Consider the following 6,850-nt stretch of genomic DNA (forward strand, 5'->3'; position numbering starts at 1 on the left):
AAAGATCTTGAGTCTATTTATATTAGAAACTTGAAATTCCATTTATGAGGAAAGTTGGTGGACGTTAAAAATTATCAATTTGGTCGTCCCTTTAAATATGCATTTATATGCAGTAACGACATAAACATGCACTAACCTCCGAAATATGCAAATATATGCACTATGAAACTCTGCCATTTTATCCCAAAACACCTGAAACATATTTCTGTTTAAAGAGCATATCAATATCTCATCAGGAAAAAAACATGCAAATATGCAAAAATCCGAAGCCTAATCATGAGATACACACAAGGGCGCCCATATTGTGGTTTTCAAAGGGGGTAAGTATAAGCGACATTTCAAAAATAGTTGCAAATTTTGGGGTAAATATTCAAACAATTTTATTTGGTTTTCGATCTTGCAAAGTATAATTTCCTCTAGATTGGGCAAGCGCCCCCTCTTACCCCCTTAATGGGCGCCCCTGAAGACACAGGGACATGCAAAAATAATCGAAAATAAACGATATTAATGTTAAATCCATAGCTTTTGAGTACATGAATTATGAAACCTTCTATATCGTTCACATCAAAGTTTAGCATTATCGGCATGGAGGTTTAATGGGAGGGGTGAAAATTTAATAATTCTTAATTGAAAGATAGGAGTGTCTATTCTATAGTTTTTGGGGTTGCTGAAATTAATAATTACACTCCCGATACCATTAAAGCGCAAAGCTTTACTCTTTCGTTAGCAGGAAGGTTATTCATTTACTTAACTCAGGAGACCTTAAAGTTAAGGATATGAAACTCGATGCATGTATTTCTAATTCAAAATTATTATATACGTATTGTAGCTTAGACTTCTAAGGAAGGGAAGGGTCAATTTATGCAATGATTTCCTTCACATTCGAATAAAATACTGTTACATTATATTGCGAAAACTCATTTCGAGTAGTGTCATTGTTAATAGTTTTCCGTATTTGTTAAGACCCCTACTCATTTATAACAGAATCTCACTTTTCCTGTGACGAGAGTAACACCTAAGCAAGCACTCAGTAAAGTAAATGCCATTAAAATCTATATTCATAGGAAAGTGGTGCAAATGCAGTTGAGCTCTTTGGCAATCGTTAGCATGGAAAGCGAAAAAAAGCCACCACATTGATATTGGAAAAGTAGCTAATGAATTCCTCCCCGAAAAAGATCACTCGCACATTTATTTTACAGATGGTGGTTTATAGCTATACGTAAGTTAGTTGAAATTGCTCCATAGTTGTGGGGGCGAGACACTGAAGCCATCCGTAATAAGAGGGGAAGTGGCATGTAAAAGTACTCAATATGAACAATATTAATATCGAAATCGTTATGGTATTAGTTTTCGTGGTCTCAGATGAATAGTGACGCTGTCGATGTTGCTTAAGTTCAAGTTAAGCCTTGGTTGGCATGGAGGTCAGAGTGGGAGGTTGAGAGGCTAAATAAATAAATAAATAAATTAAATAAAATCGGAAACATCTTTTATTTGTGTCGAATATATATTTTTCGGGATCTCTGACATAAACGGTAATATTCCAGATGTGGTATATGATCAAGGTTGGCCCCATTCGCATGCGGTTTCAGAGGAGAGAACCGGTGAAGATTTCAGAACAGTTCCTTTGACTTAAGTTTCAATACACTGAGAGTGAGGAGTGGTAATACACAAATACTGGTGTCACATCCGGACCTATCAGAGGTATGATTTCTGGGGAACTGTCGTTGCTCCAGGGAGGCATTACCCCATGATCAGTCCCTAAAATTCTTACTGCTTTACAGGAGCGTAGGCAGGAATTTATTTCAGTGATCGAAAGCATTTTTAGGGTTAAATTGTTCAGATGATAATGTATACGTATAATTCGTTTGAAATCCCTCTGTACTTTTTTCTGAGTCAAAACTTTCTCTCTCTCTCTCTCTCTCTCTCTCTCTCTCTATATATATATATATATATATATATATATATATATATATATATATATATATATATATATATATATATATATATAAACAGTAACAGGATCGGTTGTAGACATTTTGTAAGTGTAAATAAACAATATTTAGTCGCCCCCGCCTAAATGATAATAAAAGAATAGAATGGACAAAAATTTTTCAGATAATTGTTACAATTACAAATTTTTCAATATATAATAATTCAGTCTTCCTGTAAGTATTAAAGGAAAATGGCGAAATTTAACCTAATTAGCTGTGGATGAATCATGACCAAAGTTCCAATTTTAATAATTTATATATTTTTTTATTAAATAAGCACAGGAAACAACTAAAATGTATACCTAAGATGTATTTTGACAAATATAGTTGAAACATAAAAGTCGAAATAGAATAAAACTCATGAGTTTCAAGTCTAAGATTATCACAAGTTTGATTTTGACAAAGAGATATCCTCTTACACTTCATTAAAAGCATATTTAAATAGTGTTTTCTAGTGATACAAATATGGTGATTAGCTTAATTTCTCGTTTTCTTTGTTACTGAAAAGTTCATGTTATAAAGACACTTTTCTGGTTTTCAATTTGGCAAAATCTCTTATTATTGCATCAATATAAATTTCATTCAGAATGTAATTTTCAATGGCCATCAAAGCTAGTCCATTTAATCATTCTTGAGATACACTTGATTTCAAATAATTCTTTATTAATTTTAGTTAAACTAGTTCAATACACAACAAATGACAAAAGTTGTCTGTCTTAATTGATATTTAATTTGTCCTCGATCCAATGGCAGAACTTTAAAATCAGGTTCTTTCGCAAAAATTCTTTTCAGGGCCCCTTAGTCCTATAGAACAATTCAATTCTTTCATGTTTTTTCCAACATAGACGTACGAAATCAGGCAGAAACACAATGTAAACACAAGCAAAGATGCACCCAAGATTTATCTTTGGGGTCCGAAGATTTTTCGGAATAGCCTATAAATGCAAATAATTTTGTGTATCTGCCCCTGACATTGTGCTAATTGGGGGATCCAGACTCTCAGACTACCTGTGTAGTGTTTCGTCCACACATATTTTTAGGGGGACATTTTCCCCCGGGAGGAGATCAAAATAATACGTCTGTAATATAATAATAAATAAAAGAATAGCAGCAGTGGCCCTCTGAATACTAAGTGTACCCCCCGGAAGATTTTTTTCTGAAAGGAACACTGCACCTATTAGGAATGCCCACGAGACAAGATGTGTAGCTGTCTCGTCTCGAAAATGTGCTATAAAAGTGATGTCTCGACTCGGAAAATGTATATTTCTCTAATGGAAGAACCGTGTCTCGACTCGAATTTTGTCTGGAAAATCCTGTCTCGACTCGTCTCGTACACATCCCTAGCACCTATGTCGGCGCATCCCTGAACACAAGTAACTAATAATCAAAACTCTACTTTGCATTAGAATTATTACTAATTTAAAATATCGCTCCGTCTAAATTTAATACCAGAGAATGGATTAATAATTACTGTTATACTGTTATAATTTAAAAAAGCATTGTATACGCTGCTATGATTGGAAGTGAGGGTACTGAAAAAAAAACTACTTGTCATCCAAATGACCTTTCATCGCTTTCAATTATATCCTTTCAAGTTATATACTTATATGCCGCGTGAAAACTAATTGTATTCAAATATATTTTGAAATACATGAAATTTAATTCAGACCTGTAACCGAAATGACCGTATCGTTCCATTTTAATTCAACAATTAAATTACTGCAATCAGGTAAAATAACCTTACAGTTTCAAAAGAATGTCGACCTGCAAATGCTTCGTTAACAGTGACTAGTATTGACAAGTCCCCACCTCAACATTTGTATGATTTTGTCCAGAACGCGAAGAAAATCTTGCAGAGCCTTCGGTTGCATCTTATCTTCTTTCATGTTTTGTAGCTTTCTTTTCCGATAAAATGGTCACTTGGTTTTATATCGTTGTTCATTATTATTACATGAAAAACAAAGTACTATTAAAAAGTGAAAGCGCACATCATTATAAATTAAAAAAAATAAAACAAAAACGAAACGACTTAGGATAGAAATGAAAATCTTGACGAATGACAAATGAACCAATAGATATTAAAAAAAGTGAGCATTAAGCAGTGGACAGCGATTTGAGCCATTAGGAACTTAAATTAAAATTTCCCTCAGAAATGATTTTTAAAAAATCCATTTGTACCGCCCGTCTTTTATTAGTATTCGCTCCACTCCCTGGGCGAATGGATAAGAAAAGCCTACTTGCTTGCATGGGGGCCCGAAAATTTTTTTAGGGGGGTCATCTCCCTGAACCGGGAGACTCTCAATTACGAAGCGTCAACACCAACCAGTAACCTACATTCGCTCAGTAAATGTCATCAAATTACTTTTCTGTAATTATTTTTCAAAAATGTTTATTATTTTCATGAAGCAAAGAGTGCATCTTCTACTTGGGTTGAGAACCATATCTACTATACTTCTAACAGTCAACTAATAGTTGATGTTCATTATTTCTATCGATTTTCTACGTGTACTAAGTTATTTCAATTTTTTATGTTTTCCCTTCCGGTTAAGAAAATGATTAGAAATGAAGGCTCCTCATCTTATACAAATCTTGATCATTGTAACATTTTTTTAGTCAAAATTCTGAATTATTGAAAATATTTAAATTAGTTAGAATGAAGAGGATAATACTAAGAAACATGGTTAGAAAAAAAGAAACATTGTTGTTTAACGAATTGATAAAATCAAGCTTTTTCAAAACATAAAAAAATACTGTATGGTATGGGATGATCATGGAAAAAGTAAAAACAGCCATCGAGGACACACTAACCAACTACTGTACGCAGATAAGTCAAGGTTCGTTAACTTGGTAGACGTACGTATATGAAGAAACCACTAACAGAAAATAGCTGATAGCTTTACGCCTAAATATTATAGCGACCTCGAAACTATGAACTCTACATTAACATCGGTTGTCGTTTTCGATCATTTTATATGCTACTTCCATTGCCCCAAGGTGTGCAAGGTGTCTTACCCCTTATCCCAATGCATGAAAAGCAAATAATATTTTCGCAAACAGCCAGGGACAGGGAGGAACAGAACGCACACAGCTCGCTGTATAGCTTTAGGGCAAATACCTAAAGGCATAAGCAATAGGCCACTTGGCCAAGAGCAATGTTGTTGAACGTAATACAAGGTAAGCCCACGCGCAGCCTGTCTCTTCGCGTGACATTACCTTCGACACAAAATCACTGACCCTTCGAAAAAGATAACATTGTTGCGCTCTCAGAGTCAGGTTTTAATTGCATTTGTGTTAAAGAAATGAAATGAAATCTTTAAGTTTTACGTCCCACGGTTATGCCGGTTAGGCTAAAGGAGACGGTGATGATGAGTAATGAATGAAATGAAGAAAGTGGGAGGAAATGGGAGAACCCCGAGGAAACCCTCCCACACGGTTTTCGTCCGCCACAAAGTTCAATTAGTGGGGGCTGGGATCAAACCCGAGGCTCCAAGCACTAGAGGTGAAAGCTCTGCCACTAAGCCACCGCGGCCCTAAAGGAAAAGAAAAGAAAAGCGCACCCAAGACAATACCTCTAGAGTTGTGGAGAAACTTGTCCAAATAGACTTTTCTTTTTATTTACATTTAAAAAGAAATAAAATATATTTCCATGATGGAATAAAATTCCACTAATATAACTAAATTAGAAATAGCAAAAACAGCTGAAAGTAAGGATAAAGCAGTAATTTCACATCAGGTTCCAAAGAGAATAGACAGCAGCAAGCGAGTAAGCAAACAACAGTGTTACTCCTCCTGTGGTCCTGTCCCGAGCATGTGTCAAAGGTGACGTCATTGCATGAGTATGACGGAAAAAGTTCAGTGATGAACTTACCAAGCCAGTAACTACTGTATTTACGTCACGGAGTCCGACACTCTATAAAGTGCCTTTTATCTATACAGGATTATGCGCGATCAACATTATAACTGTTATATTTTTCATTCTCTGTTGCAAGAAAATATCGCAAAATTACATAAACGGTCTGGTAGTTTTAGTTAGAACGATCCGTCAAGTGGAGGTGGGGTAAGTTCTCAAACATTTAAATATACAACGTCTTATATACTGTAGTGCAGTACGCAACCAGTTACTAGAGAACAAACCCCGAAGTAGGACTGGTATCAAAACGAGACAATACGAGACTATTTACAGTATTACCTAGTCTCCTTTCAACCGACAAATAGCGGTCTCAGTCTCGTCTCGATAGTTTCGAAATAAATTGTGTGAAATTATTCCACACTAAATTCGACAGTAGATATAATAAAATATACCTTCGATACTTCTCCCTATTGCTTCAGAATATATAATGGGTGCACCATTTTCTACTAGATAAAGTATGAATTAGCAATACATATACAACACTCAAAAATACATATATCTGTTTCCATTAAATATACTCATTGTTTCTTAAATTATTTATTACTAATTGAAATACCCGGCGTTGCACGGGAAGAATAGGTTTATATTTCAAAGATATATTTGAGATTAGTTTTCCCAGTAGAATACATATTTGAATCGGAATGAAATAGTACGAATCCATTTCCAGCAGGAGCAAAAGAATCAACTTGCCGCTAACGAAGAATAAAAACATGGGCTTTTATGGTATCGGGGGTGACATTATTTACTTCAGCGATCCGGAAAACTATTGAATAAACACTCATATCTTTCAATTAGGAATTTTTAGGACCTCAAAAGCTATGGATTTAACATTAATATCGTTCAGTTTCGATTATTTTTACATGTCCCTGTGTCTCCCATGATAGAGCTAGAGGTGATACGGGTTACGATTCCCGGCAGGAGTCGTGTGGTTCGGGTTCCACGTTAAGTC

This window comes from Thermobia domestica, chromosome 13 (genome assembly GCF_964235325.1).
Source record: "Thermobia domestica chromosome 13, izTheDome1.hap1.1, whole genome shotgun sequence".
Taxonomy (NCBI): domain Eukaryota; kingdom Metazoa; phylum Arthropoda; class Insecta; order Zygentoma; family Lepismatidae; genus Thermobia; species Thermobia domestica.